Source organism: Chroicocephalus ridibundus, chromosome 3 (genome assembly GCF_963924245.1).
Source record: "Chroicocephalus ridibundus chromosome 3, bChrRid1.1, whole genome shotgun sequence".
Lineage (NCBI taxonomy): Eukaryota > Metazoa > Chordata > Aves > Charadriiformes > Laridae > Chroicocephalus > Chroicocephalus ridibundus.
This window is the reverse complement of record NC_086286.1, coordinates 93,307,724-93,319,746: the sequence shown is the minus strand read 5'-3', so window position 1 is coordinate 93,319,746 and position 12,023 is coordinate 93,307,724. Positions and strand designations below refer to the sequence as shown.

At 40.8% G+C, this 12,023-nt stretch overlaps 1 protein-coding gene across 1 annotated transcript in view; it reads left to right on the top strand.

Moving 5' to 3' along the window:
• The window catches only part of MEI4 (meiotic double-stranded break formation protein 4), a 137,669-nt gene extending 126,115 nt beyond the window's left edge, over positions 1-11,554 (top strand). Inside the window, exons 2-4 of the transcript XR_010070428.1 lie at positions 5,236-5,301; positions 10,427-10,490; positions 11,427-11,554. The gene's annotated coding sequence lies outside the window, so the exon portion shown is untranslated. The remainder of the gene's footprint in view (positions 1-5,235; positions 5,302-10,426; positions 10,491-11,426) is intronic.
• The last annotated feature ends 469 nt before the right edge of the window (positions 11,555-12,023 follow it).

The following is a 12,023-nucleotide window of genomic DNA, read 5'->3' as shown; positions in this document are numbered from 1 at the left end:
CCTTTAACCAGAGGTGAACTTTATAAATTCAAAGTTTTTATTTTATTAACGCAAACTTGATTTCCCCCAATTATTTTTTAGCAAGTATCTTAGTGTTGTTATACTTCATATGGACAAGCCAAAAATCCTGTCCCATAGACAGATGGGACAAATGATGGGAAAATTATTATAAATGCAAACAAAGTTATTTAACTGGAGGCTTGGTCATGGTTTTAGGTTCTTGATTTTCTAGTCTGGGAAGTGTCTTTCTCGCATGTGTGATAGCTCTTATCATAAGGCAGTGGTCTTCTATTGCATCTTCTTCTTTGTCCTGTGTTCTTCAACTAAACATTATGTATTTTTGAACTAAATGCAAGACCATTGTATTAAAAAAAAGGTGAGTCTATGGAAGTATATCTGAACTTCTTGCATATATTTTAAACCTTATCATGAGGAGTATAATCTGTCATTTTCCTGCCCAGGTGGAATGTGGTGTGGTATGGTCTCTGCCCCTGCTTTCCAGACATAGTCAATTTTTCTCTTTATTTCGGATCATTCCAGAAGAATTTTATATTGTGGACGAATATATTGATTTCACTTTAAGACATAAACTTTTTGAGTACTGCATTGTGTTCATCTGTATCATTTATATTTGTTGAGCAATAAATTGGGTAGCTGAGTGATACTTCCCGTTGCTGAAGTTTAAAAGGTCTGTTTGTGAAGACTGATAAAAATGGCAAAGCACAGGAGTGCTTCAGGTCATATATTACCTTCTCTTCACAAACTTCTTGTTGGATTACCGCTGAGCAAGAAGCCACAGCGATGATATTGTAAAAGATTCATATTGTTCTGTATTTTTGGAAGAGATCAATGATATGGTGGTAAAGGATATGAAGGAAGACACTTTGTTATCTATGTTCTCCTTTAAATGTTATGCCAGGTGATAAGTTTCCCTTTTATTTTTGTGAGCCAAGCTCCACTGCTCATGTAATGGTTTGTATTGTGTTTTTTCACTTGCAACTAAAAATCTCTAAAGACGTTAGACTGGCAGGAGCATTTCAGGTTTTTTAGCTGACTTTTTTCAGAACTGCTGGCTCAGTTGCCATACAACTGCTGGGGCAAACTGAAATATAGGCTTGCCTTTATTTTTCTAGGCGTTGTAATTAAAGTTAGCAAAAGCTTAACAAATTCCCTAAAGCCTTCCTGGATGAGATGGAAACTCTGGGATCTAGCGCTTTCCTGGAGTGATTTTGAGCATTTTATCCCTACCCTGCGCAGACCCCTGGCCCCAGCCTGCATCGGCCATGCCCTTGTTTTGAACAAAATGGTTAATTATTTTTCTGTTGCCCTGGGCCCAGTCAGGCAGTGTGTAACCGATGCTGCAGCTCCCTAATGGAGTAGTGGTAATCACAACCTTGCCTTGTACTATTTTTCTTCTCAGCCCGCAAGTAGCATTATAAAACATGGGATTCCCAGTTGTAATTGAACTACAACAAGGTCTGCTAAAGGAAAAACATAGTTCCAAGTGCCTTCCCCCTTTCCTTCTCCTCATCCTGAGACACGTTCTTGGGTAATGCAATATCTTGTGTATTCTTAATCAAGTCTAAGTGTATTAGGTAATTTAAGAACTGAATAAAACAATGAATAATTGTCTCATACAGGACGGAACACATTTCTTCTTCTCTTTCTGTTCATTTTGTCAAGAAGTCAAGGGAACTTGTGTCCTGGGAGTATAATATTGATGGGAATGCTGGTCTTAAGAAATCTCAATTGTCCTCTGGATTTATTATATAAATGACCTTATCTGGTTTGGGGTTTTTTTGTAGGCTTTTTAGGGGGGGAGAGCACCGATTTGCTTTTTTTCCCTAGTTAAAGCCTATGTCTTGCGTCTGTTTCAATCCATTTCCTAAGTGCATATTGCACTTGGGTTTTTTGACTGTGCCCTCACTGCACTTGCATGTTGGCAACATTGTGCTTTAAGGGGAGATGCAGAACAGAAGTTTGAATCATCTTTTACCACTCTTTTTGCTAAATTTCATTTCAGTACCCTCGTACATAAAGACTTTATAGTTGTACTCCTGCTCTGGTTTGATATAGTTAAGATGACATTTACTGTTGGATCCTGGACCAGATGCATCGTTGATCTGACTCAGTGTAGTCACTCTTGTGTTATTGTTGCTAAGTAAGAGTAAAAGTGTGAACTATTAGTTTTTGGGGTTTTTTTGGTTGTTGTTTTTCACTAGCCCCTGAAATCACACAGCCTTAGACTGAGCATAGGAACCAGGCAAATTAACAGATCTTAGTAGGATGCATGAGTATCTCACTGGTCTATACTGACATCTATTCACTGAGTTCAGCCTGGACTTTAGATGCTGAAAAAGGTTTCATACTCTATTCCTCTTTCCATTCTTATTAGGCTGCATGAAGATGTCATTTCACCCTTAGTGTCCCAATCTGCCTCTCATGTGTCAATGAAAGGAGCCAGGGGAATTGCCATTTAGCTCTTCCAAAAGATTTAAAGGAAACCAGAATTGCTTTCCACTGAAAAGATCAGGAGGATGGTAGGTAGCCTGTTTCTCTGACATTTCCCTGACAAAGTCACCCTAAAATTGGAGAAAATGGTATTACTACTCAAATTAATGATATAGTGAGTGTACTTAAAAGCTTGGTGTTGTCTCAGTGCCTGTCTACCAAGTCAAAAAAAAAATGTAACCAGCCTTTGTGGTTTGACTAGGCTCAGATTCTGGAGGTACTCCAAATCAAAATGACTTATTTTCCCTAAGAGTGTACTGTTTAGGGTACAAAATCTTGCTGTTTGCAGATCCTAGCATGAAGGAATAACAAAAAACATGGTATCCTTCAGCTTTAGTATTTCCCCTGGGCCTCAGGTCTGTCCCTGAGATCACAGCAGTACTGGCTCCCGAGGAGAGTGCCCCTTTCCACCAGTGCCTGTTCTTACCTTGCCTCTCAGAGGGAGAGAAAGCAAAATCTCTATACCCGTGTGGTTTACTGCAGTTTCCTATTCTTTAACTTGACTTTTTTGTCTACTTTGAGTACTCATGCAAAGCATCCCAGCAGCCTGCTGAGATCAGAAGCCACAACCATTTTGCAAAGAGCCCACCTCAGCAGAAGCATGTCTTCACCAGGCAGTTGGGATCAAGACGCTTAAAGGTGGTTTCATGGCAAAACTACCCAGATGTCATTAACTGTATACACATGCAAATTCTTGTATAGAAATATCTCTATAACTCAAGTCAGAAGAAGAAAACAAGGCATCATATCCACTCCAGGGCTGTGATTACAACTAGAAGCTGCCTATAGCACAGCTGACATAGAGCTATCCGATATATATTAGATCAGGTTGAAGGCTGACCTTTTTAACGCCACTTGGCAAAGCTCAAAGAGAAGTTAGCCAGAGCCAAGGAGGGCAACCACGGTCACCCACCCATCATCCTGACTCCCTCTAGTTGGGGAAATCTATCACCGTTCCAGCCAGAGAGTCAGGAGCGGTTTGGTTTGTAGGGCACGAACAAAACATGGCCACATTAGTTGCCCTGCTTTTGGTAATGAGCTGCCCTTGAGGTGCAACTTCATGTCCCAGATCACTGCTCTCTGAAGAGTGGATGCCCAGAGCTCACTCCTCCTCGTCAGGAGACCCTCAGCCGCCCAGCTGTTGGCTGTGAGTCTGAGCTGTGATGTGGAGGCCCTGCTGACAGACAGATAGATCCTTTATGGCCCGCACATCCCCCCTTCTGAGAACTTCCAGGTGCCTTTCTGCTAAACTCTTTTTTTGTTTAATATTAAAACTGCTTTCAGACAACCTTTAATAATAAAGTCATGAGGTAGTACTCTTTTACCTTTTTATCCCCCTATCTTTTTACTAAGTCATGTTTATGTATGAAGCAAATTATAATATTCAATAACTTCACAATCCTGTGAGTTTTTATAAATATTTAAAACTGTTGCACTCTGTTTAAAATTTCTCATGCATTAGAAAGGCAAGAGACTGTAAATTAAATTTATATTGCATGCTTGAATATTGGATGTCAGTGTACTCCAAAGTTATTTGGACTAAAGCAAGTGAAATAAACTACCTAATACAAATGCAGTGATTTGCCTTGGCATAGTTTCTTGATTCATTGGCAGTTTATACAACTACAGAAAAAAGATGACACACATTTCAAATTGTTTGGGAAAGTTAACAATCAGGTCAAAATTGTAATTTGCAAAGCTAAATAAACTGATGGTAGGAATGGAACAATAGCAGATTTTGAGGTTATTTCTTTTCCTTTTTTCCCCTTTCACTTCCGTTTCTTATTTTCTTGTATTATGGGTCTCTTTTCTCTGTGTTTTGTAATGTAACCGAGTCACATAGGTACTGGGAATACAATATATGTTTATTTCCATCCAGGGTGTCTCTCATACAAATCATATTTCATTTGCTTCAATTTTCTGACCTTGTAAACAGAAATTAGAAGATCCCTTGAACAGCCTTCGAGAAATGTCCTGGCTACTGCTGTCTTGCATTAACAAAAATTGTAGTCAGTACAAATAACAGAAAACAAAAACGAAGCAAAAGCACAATTTGTGGTGCTTGGACTACGTCCTTCATTTCCCTTCTGTTTCTTAATTATTTTAACATTCTCCTCAAATTTTCAAATATAACAAGCGAAAAACATTGCTCAGCCTTTCTAGTTATGCAGGTTCTTCAGTTTCCTTTTGCCAGGTCCTCACAATCAGCAATTAGGTAAGAAACTGGGAATTTTGTTTCCTTGTGGTTGTCCTTACCTATTTGTTTTAAACAAAATTAATTTGCTTGGCCAAGAGAAGGACAGGATGGAGGACTCACGATAACCAGAAATGTAATCAGTGATTCTGAAAGAAAAGGCTGAGACTGTAGATGATTTATGTAGGTTCAAGATTTTAAAGCAAAAAGCAGCCACTGGCCTGGTTTAGCTTCCTCACTGCAGAAGCCAGAGCATTTCACACACTGCTTCCTACTGAGCCGCACATTTATAGTCTGATTTAAAGCCAGCCACTCCTGATGTGGAAGCGTCTAGAGATGGAGAAACCACTTGTTCTGTAAGTTATGCTTTCTGTTAAAAAACATACAGAGATTTTGGTTGAAATTTGCCTACTTTGGGTATTGGTTTTTTCTATGCTCTTCTCTTCCTTTAGGAGATTAGCATCTTTAACGTGATATTATTTCATTTCTGTTATGGTAATCAAGTTGTCTATGATCCTTCTCTGTTACAGACTGAATAGACTGCCCTCTGAAGCATGGACAAGGAATGAAATGCAGAGGGTGAAGCTGATGCAGAGGTATTCATCACCAAGAAGCCATGTGGAAATAGAGTGACAGCCCCGTGGCACGTGGGTGCTGTGCAAAGGGTGGAGGGAAGAGGTCACAAAATCCAGACTGGTTGATCACGGGCTTTGGGAAACAGAGACCCAACTGACTATATCTCTACGAGGCACGTGTGTGGTGTTTGGTTCACAGCTCTTTTGCTGCAGAAGAGGCAAGAAGTGTAGCTTGGAGGTGATGCCCAGAGTTATGGATTAATTAACCCTGGATGGAAGTCCTTGTGGTAGTTGCCAGGTACCTTAGGTCTTGCTTTGCTACGCTGGTAAGTAATGGGAAAACAGAATAGACAAAATGGGAGTAATTAAGATAAAGTGTTGGAGAATTTAATAGAAAAGTACTGTGTATTTCAGAAGTGCAGTTGCTGCTACCTAACAGGCACTAATAATTATATGATTGTGAGAGGCTAAAAGTGATCCTTAATCACCTGTCTTGTAAGAACACTGATGGTCATTAAAGAAACGACCCCAGTTAGTAAGGGAAAGACCATGTCCAAAAACCAGCAGAGTCAAAAAGAGAGCTTAAATTTATTCGGCTATCAGTATCATGACTGGAAAAATGTAGTTAAGTATGAGTTACGGCTTCATTCCACGTACTGCAGCCTGTAGCGGTGGATACTTTAATAAACTTCACTAGGAAGAAAATAAAATGGATTCTGTGAAAATACCTGAGGTGTTTTGAAGATACTGGCACCTGAGGAAATATATTTTATGGCAAGCATCCCTATAATGCAAAGAAGCAGGGGACGTGTAAGTATGTAATGAATATAGAACAGGCTTGGGGAAATAAGTGCTGGTGAATTTAAGCAAGCTGTGTGCCTTGAAATGTAAAACAACCAAAGTATATTTCTTCAGTACAACAGTGAGTAGTAGTACGCATTTATTAGCTGCAGGGTAACTGAACTCCCTATCATGTTAAATGCAAACCCCTGAAGGAATGAAATGTTTTGATTGAAAAGAAATGGGGCCTTCACAGAGCACAATCAAGCCCATTAACAACCAGTTTACTCTGAAATTGCCTTGTAGATGTGCTGTGTGTCGGTGCTGCCCCAGCAGGCGGGTTGGGGGGGTGATGGGAGGGGAGGAGGTGCCATGGGGGGTGGCAGGGGAAAGGCTGCAAGGAGGAGGTGTCACCTCACGTTCCAAAGTCACTGGTGGCACCACTGTTTGCCGCTGCTGCAACAGGCAACACCGGCAGCACGGGGCAATAAACCACTTCTAAGCACAGCAGCCTTAGGACAGCGTGGTAGGTCCAAGGCTGCCTGGCAAAAAAATCTTCTTCCTTGGGGCTCTTTTGCTGCTACTGCTCTAGGTACCTCACAGCTTGGCTTAAGTCTCAAACCAGCCCCAAGTAAAGGGCGTTTCTACTCCATTGATATAAACTTGTGTAGCACTCTATAGGCAAATAGTAGAAGAAAGTCCTTCCTGGTGAAGCAGCCTGAATACCATAATGACACCTGACAACTAAATGCACTAAACAGAGGTAAGTACTTCTTTAGCATCCACAATTAAGTTAATCAGCTTACACAGGTGGTTGAATGTGAAGCAAGAGCAAGACATGGCTGCAGGCAGTTCTTCAGCTCTTCTGCGGTGCAGCAGTGCTCTCAGGACTTTAGCTCCTGGAAGCTGTGGAGAAGAGCGCTCTTTATCAGCTGTTCTCCCAGGAAGCCTGGAACAATATTAACTGGGCCGTGCTCAGCTGGACACTGATTATGTGCTTTTTCTCCCAGGAGACTGCAACATTTTAAAAGCTGTGTGTTGTTCTCAGGGAGAGGGATCCTCAGGTAATCACTTGGTATCTTTACCCATCTCTTCCCCCTGTAAACATGAGCAGCTTCGATGACAGTTGGTGCTGTTGCTGTTGTTTCCATGAGGGAGCTCATCTTACTACTCTGGCGACCTGGAGGATCACCTTGTCTATGCTGTAGGAAATAATGCTGCTACACTGTTGCTAGGAGCTCCATGCGAACCCTTATAGGAGGAAAACGTAATTTTATTTTAAAAGAAATCTCACTTCACTCCCATTTTCCTGCCCTGTTTCTCCTAAGCATCAGGACAGGCGTCTCCAGATGTCTCCTGGGGGTGATGGGGAGAACAAGACAACAGCTCCAAGTCCTCGTCACGCTTCCTGGGCCCTGCTTGGGCTGGGGAGGGTGGTTGAGCTTGGAAGTGTCCTTTGTGCCCTTTAGGAGGTGCTGATAGTTTTTTGCCTCTCTGTCCCATCCCATTTTTTGACTCCATAGGATTTGTTCACTGTCCTTTCTTACCTTCTCTGGGCAGCCAAGGGCTCCAGCCTGTTCTTCATCTTCCAACCCAGATGGGAACCCTTGCTGATTTGAGTCTTGGGTGTAGGCTGTCCCTGGATCTCTAGTTGCCCTGAGAAACTGCACATAGCTGTGTGTGCTGGGATGCCCGTGACTTGCTAGTCTGGGTGCCATCAACGCGTGCCAATCTTATGGCCCTTTTCCTCTTCCTTCTGGCGCTCCCACATGCAGATCTCCCCCTACAGTCTCTGTTCATCCCAATCTTAATGTTTCTGCTACAGTCTTCTGAAATACTCAACAAAGCTCTTCAATGGCCCATGTCCTCACTGCTACCACACAGCATTATTATAAAGTGAAATAAAATCTCAGATCAAATCTTACTTGTCCTTGAGATTCCTGATAATTCAAAATGGATCATTCAGCATCTGCCTTTGCAAAACGGTTCAAGTTGAAAGGAAGAATACCTCGAGAAAAATATTAAGCTGCAATGAATATATATCGTGAGAGGAAGCAGAAAACACCTGGATTCGATGAGCTACTTCATTTACACCTTTGTTCTGTTACATGTTACAGTGATTGTGCAAAATAGCTTTGGTTCAGTGTTTTCCATGATTATTCTTACCCCAGATGGATGCACCTCTGCAGGGGTTTTAGAGCAGTTTGCTTTTGTTGTTGTTAATTTTGAAACAGAGATTAATGTAGTTTTCTCTAAGTTTTCTCAGCCAGAAAAAAATGAACTGCAGTGCGTAACTGGTACACATGTTTAGCTATCCAAACAGAACTCAAAAATGAGAAGCTGCAGCCTCGCTCATTAGAAATTTTTATGTAAATATAATGTTGATACATAAAGGCAAATCAAGAGTTTCAAGAGTTTGTGAGTTAAACAAATTGAGTAGACTCACTAGTTTAGCAATATTAAAATCTGGTTAGTGAAAAAGTATTCAGATGGAGCGTTTTCATTTTAACTGGTGTCATTCCCATATCCATTTACATACTTATAGCTAGTCTGTTAGTATTTCTTCCTGCCATTTTCCTGTGCTATAACAGAAAATGGTTTCTGAAATGTAATGATACCATACAGCCTCTATGGCCAGAGCTGAACCTTCTCTCGGTAGTACTGTAGGGTGGCTGACGTTAATTTAGAATGCAGTGTCATTTCCCAGGAGTTATGGGTTAATTCTGAAAAAAATTAAATGACCTTCAGATACATGTTGTATAAATGATTCTCACTCATCCATATTCAAAACAAGACTTTTAAAAGAGGCTCCTTGTAGCTCATATCTGCAAGTGTGATCTCAGGGAAAAATAATTGCGTTCAAAATTGCAGTTACTCAACTAGAGGCAAAATTTAAAAAATGTCTACCTCTTTAAACAAATCATCTTGCATTTGAAATTTATTTTCACTTCCCAGGTGGTTATCTTTGTCGGTGTTTCAGGAAGCAAAAAAATACATATGAACCAATAGGCACTGGATAATTAAAGCCTCCTATAAAGACAAACTACTATATATGTAAACATCTCAGCAGTACCAATATAAATGAAAGTGTGCTGAAAAGCATTTTTATTGCATGCTAGACAATTTCAGATAATTGTTTTCTATGATTTCGTAAGGAACAATGTTGTTCCATTTCATGCCATTTAAAAACCCACTTTATTTTCTGGTAAAAATATTTTTTGCAATGCTTTAATGCACTTCCAGGTACTCCTGGAGAACAGCAGAGCTGTCTTAAGTTTCCTTAAAAAATCTAGACCACCTCAGAAAACTGCCTGATTTTAAAATATATTCTCATTTTATAATGAGAGCAAATACATCTTTCCCTTTCAAATGAGGAGCAGCAACTAACAAATTACAGTTTTCTAGTGAAATAAATAGATAGTATCTTGTTAGGTGTATAGGTCCCTCAGTTGTTTAATATGAAAACTCTTGATTGTGTGAGTGGATTTCCTCTTTCTACTTCGTAAGACTTTGGGCCAGACTCTTTACTCCCACAAAAAGGTGCTTCTGACATTTTATTTTTTTTGGATACCACCTTTTCCAGGAGGCAGACTCAGTGTCGCAAGTCCCATGTGAGAATTAATCACACTTTTAGAATAGTTTTCTAGATTTTCGCTCCCCCGTGCTCCCCAGCAGCTCTGTCTGGCAGCCTGTGAGCTTGAAGGTGCAGAGCAAGCCCTTCACATCTGCAGGACGTGAGCAATACGGGGAGAATAGGTACGTAAAGTAGAAAAGGTCTGTGTGTAGGCCATTTGATACAAATCCCAGAACTGCGTGCCGGGGCTGACGACAGAGTAACAAGATGCCTCGCTGCAGGTCCAGCAGCTGAGGTGCAGTCAGTTATTCCCGGTTGTCCCATGCTGGTAGCGGTTCTCCCAGGCCGGGTCTGTGGTCGCTGCCTCTATCCGTCGGCTCCTGGCTTCACTCTCTGCAAGCAGCAATTTCGAGACCGCTAAAGCTTGTCATTCTGTGTCACGGGCCTCGATAAAGCCCCAAAATGCACTCACGCTTGTCTCCCAATGCTGAAGAGAAGGTGGAGCTGCACGATGTGATATGTACTGGGGAATATTTTGCTCTCCTTCCCTAATTTTCAACTGCCAAATCCATCCTGAATTTAGCAAACACTTCAAGCTGAAATCACAAATGAAAATTATTTGGGCCTTTTCGTTTTCTTTTTAAAACTTTTCCCTTATGAAAAGTCTAATTATTCTCATGTATGAAGAAGGTCAAGGATATGAAGTTCCAGAGTCTCTTCTTGCATAATTGTCAAACATTGCACCCAGACCAGGGTCTCAGGGGGCACTAACCTCCATGTGATCCTTTTCAGATCCTTCCCATGGTTGGAAATGCATGTGACTTGGTATGGAGAGAGCGGTGGTACCTGCAGGATGGTAAGGACTGGGAGGAGGTGTCTCAGCACCTTCTCTTCTTGTTTTACCCAATGAAACAGTGACTGAATGTGAGAAAATGAGGGAGATGGATTCCACGTCCTCGTGGACAGTGTGGGAGGTGCCCGCTGATTTCAGTCCACTCTGTCTGAATCAGAGGAGAGGTTTCACCCTCTGCCTTCTGAACAGGGTACATACCTTAGCCCTAGGAACTGTGCCTGTGTGTTGGGGAAGAAAAGGCGACTACACACAACTTTCTGGACCTTCATTGGCATGTTGTTTACTGCAAATGTATTTAAAATTAAATAAAAGGTTTGTTCAGATCAAAATCCACCTCCTCTCTTTCCTTTTTTCCTTTCTTTCCTTTTGTCCTTTTTTCCTTTTGTCTTTTTGTCCTTTTTTTTTTTGGTTTATCTGCCAATTCCACTGCTCTGTCCCAAAAAAAAAACCAAAACAAAACAAACAAACAAAAAAAATCCACCAACAATAAAACCGAACTCTAGCTACTTGCACCTACTTGTACCTAATCTTCTGTTTTATCTGCAGATGTGTAAACTTACCCAGTCCTGATTTAATCCCTTATCCTTTTGCAGCAGACGGTATGAAGGTGGAGACATGGACATACTTATACACATAAATGGATTTGAATTCATCTCTTGTGTTTCCCAAAGTAGTTGATTACTTAGGTCCCAGCTCCCTTTCTCTAGAGCTGCACGTTTTCACAGGGAATAGGAGACGGCCTGTGACTGGGACACGCGAGTTATCTGTACCTCTGTTGTTAAAGAGAGGGGAATTAAATGTGTGGAAGAAGAGAGCTTGAGGTGTATACCCAGGGAAATGGGAATTGCAGGTGGCAAGGATATTGCCAGGTAGTCAGCTCTGTTTCCTGAGCTTACTGTTTCCTGTTTTCCTCTCTGCCTTAAGCTGCTGTTGTTTCAGGCAGAAGCCAGAACGTCTTTCCACAAAGCTGAAAGAAATCGAAAGCAGGAAGGAGCCAGGGGGAGAAAATTCACAACCAAAATTTAGTTTGAGACTTCACATCTTCAAAGAATAAGAAGAATCCCAGGGTAATGGTTCCTTTTGCTTTATTGTTTACTGTTCATCTAAGAAATAATGATTTTTCTTGCCTGGCTTGGTTTTTACATAGCTAAACTATGCATAATTTAAAAGTACCTTATTGCCAAGTGCACCTTTAGTCTAATTTAGGGCAGATAACTATATAGTCACAGCAATATTGTCCCCAAAGCAAGTATTTTAAACCTAGGAAACTCATGTTAAGCTTAAATTCAAAAGAAATTGAAAAACATCATGGTATGGCACCTCAAGACCAAGTCTAAACTTATTTGTATTCCTGTTAGTACGACGTGTGGGGAAAAAAGAGGAAATCTGACAGTATGAAAAAGCTGTAAAATGATATTTGGTATCATATTGTTACTGCTCTGTGTCTGTGGATAACTAAAACATATCTTTAAATTGTACTTTTTATTTTATAGCTTTGTTACATAATCCTTGTCCAGGAATTCACTTTATATTGAT